The sequence below is a fragment of the Cynara cardunculus genome, assembly GCF_001531365.2.
Source record: "Cynara cardunculus var. scolymus isolate 2C chromosome LG 10, CcrdV1, whole genome shotgun sequence".
Classification (NCBI taxonomy): Eukaryota; Viridiplantae; Streptophyta; class Magnoliopsida; order Asterales; family Asteraceae; genus Cynara; species Cynara cardunculus.
In genome coordinates, this window is record NC_037537.1 from 23,612,175 (window position 1) to 23,615,030 (window position 2,856).

Here is a 2,856-nt window from a genome sequence, read left to right on the forward strand (position 1 = left end):
TCAGTCTACCCTTTACACATAAAGAATACGAGAACTTTCAGGATCCTTTTTCTTAATTTTGCAGTGGGGTGGGGGTGGGATTTAAGGACACACCTATGGTTGTTAATATTCTTGTTCACCCACAAGATATACAATTTTCTGCAGTCTATTTTCATGGCGAGGTTTTAACATGCTAAAAATAGTCAAGTATTACTATACTGTTAGTTGTATTCTTGCATCTACTTTGGTGTTAATACTATTTCGGTAAATAGTGATGAAGCTCTATATATGGTATGTGGATAGATATATTGTTGTGAAATTGAATCGATATCTTAGTGAAAGTCAATTGTTATTTGACGCAGTATTTCTTGAAGACTCAGCGGTGCAAGTTTGGTCCCAAGTGCATATTCAACCACCAAAAAGATAAACTTGCTTTGGTAGGTTTAATTGCACTGTGATATGTCGGTTTGATTTTCACTTGTGCTCATATTGGTGACTGGCTTGTTGATGCATCTGCAGTCTACTTTGGAAAATGGCGATGGCTCTGCCTTACTAGAGAGGCCATCTGAACCCCCATGTGTGGTATGAGTGCTACAATTTCATTGGTATCAGCTATCTATTTCTTCTTGCATTTAAAATATCAGTCCTGTTGAAATTATATGACCATCGGTATCGTCATCTCCATCGATGTACCTGTCCTCGCTGCTGCTTGGTTCGAATAATTTTTCTTTGATGTTCTTAGGTTTTGATCTTCGATTTGATATGGTTACTTTTGTGTAATTGATGATCTAGATCTTTTTTCTAATGTTTTGCAGGGGAATTTACATTACATTCAATTAGGATTGATCCAAAATGGATGTTTAAAACCCCAACATTACCTCCAAAAATCTCATCAGGTTCTTTTTTCCACTCCCGGGGTTTAGTTGTTGTATTGTTTTGATATGATTTTAGGTTATCTATGATCTTAATCTTTCACTTGATATTAGGATGAAGTGATCAACAAAGTGCAAAAGACTAAAAAGATGAATGTTTAAAGTCTTCAAAATAAGCCGCAAAATAGATTTCTGGCTTCAAAATTGGCTGCCCACTTGCAACCTTTTACTTTTTCTAAACTCTTTATGTTAACATCCTAAGCAAAAATAGAAAATATGTGCCTGCAGTAAGTACTTCATGAAAGATAACATAAAATATGTGCCTGCAGTGTAAAATATTTACCCAGGCTCCAAAGATGCTCTAAATGAAGACTAGCAAAAATAGTATGGAAACAGTTCACCAGTAAGCTATACTACATTAATAAGCATTTAGACCTATATCTTAATTAGAAATCATAAAGCACAAAGTACTACCATTTTATGCTTAGAATCTGGGATTTGCAGGGTATAGATATCGATGAAAGAACTTGGATAATGTGAATACCTATTTCCTGGTTGTTGATTTTCATTTGATGGGTTATGTTGATATAAAATCCCCTTGTGGCCAAGGAGGTTCAAATGTGGTGACTCCGGGCTATCCACTTCGCTGCCAACTATTCAATTACCAATAGCATTTATTATAGGCTTAGATTTCCAATAGACTTCGGGTGTTGGTTCTCTTGATATGAAAAATATAGCATCTCTATACTTGTTGATAAATTGATTAATTCTGGTATTATAGATAATGATTGGTAGTTTAATTATGTTACTATAGTTTGTTTTGTATTTATGCCAAGGAATCTAACCACATTCATGTGTTCTTTCTCCTGTTTGTTTTGTTCGTATTGCATTGTAGGCGTACGAAATGCAATTTGAGTCCTGATCAACATCTGGAAAAGAGAGGCATCACCACCATGCCATCATTCTAATTTAAAGTTAGGGGMTGTTTACCTAAATCTTTTTATCTTATAATTCTTAAATTGTAAGTCTTGGCCGATGCTTTTTGAGTATTCTTGGACTGTGGTTGTTGAAATCATTACACACTTTCTACTTGTAACGATCTATTTATTAGGTTCGATTTTGTTTTGGAACAAACTAATACTTTGACTAATGTTTTACCATTGTTTTCCTTCAGGTTTTAAGCAAGTGTGATTATGATGGCGTTGTTGCTCATATATTCTGTCTGAGGAGGCTGCCGACTTTTGTATAAAAAGGATAACTGCAGGTTTAATACATTCTTCTGCTTTATGATGCGTAAATAGGAAAATGTTAAACTTGAAATTATATGTAGGTTTTAAATATTCATTTTGCTAATGAAATGTTCTGATGGCTTATTGACTTGTTGTAGATAAAGAGGGAAATTGTCACAGTTAGCGGTTCACATGAAATTATTGCATTATGGCTAACACCTTTGCAGACCACTTGCAATCAGACGAGGCTTCGTCATCTATGCAAAGTAACAAACGTGGTTCTACAGACTATAAAAAAGTTAGAAAAGAGATGTCATGTGATAGATAGAGTATCAAGTTTTGCGAGGAGTTTAGGGAGGATGTTAGAAAATGGATTTATAGATTGATTGAATGTTGGGGAATGTTTTGAGAACTTATTTTTTTTATATATTATAAATTTATATCAATTTATTGCTTTGAGATTTTTATGTTGTTATTGTTGATTAATATAATATATAATTATATACAAATATAGATCTTAAATATGGATGAAAAATAATAATAACATGCCCTTTAGAGAATGAATTGATCTTTTAAAAGTGTATCTAGAGATAAGATTTAGAGAAGGTTTTGATTATTTATATCTAAAGATAATCTTTTGAGAAGGTTTGTAGAGTGTAACTAAAGGTTACCTTTAGAGAAGGTTTAGGTAAAATGTCACTAAAGCCAATATCTTTAGAGAAGCTTTTTTGTAAACCTTCTCTGAAAGCACCTTTTAGAGACGTTTGTAAACCGTC

At 33.3% G+C, this 2,856-nt stretch overlaps 1 long non-coding RNA gene across 2 annotated transcripts; it reads left to right on the forward strand.

The window, feature by feature from the left end:
- The first annotated feature begins 265 nt into the window (after positions 1-265).
- Positions 266-2,502, forward strand: LOC112520341. 2 transcript variants are annotated; one of them, XR_003069985.1, is made up of 6 exons: positions 266-416; positions 499-561; positions 795-875; positions 1,747-1,872; positions 2,026-2,115; positions 2,239-2,502. It is a non-coding gene; the product is annotated as an uncharacterized LOC112520341 (long non-coding RNA). The 2 variants fall into 2 exon arrangements; XR_003069984.1 differs by having other exon boundaries at positions 499-875.
- Positions 2,503-2,856: the final 354 nt, after the last annotated feature.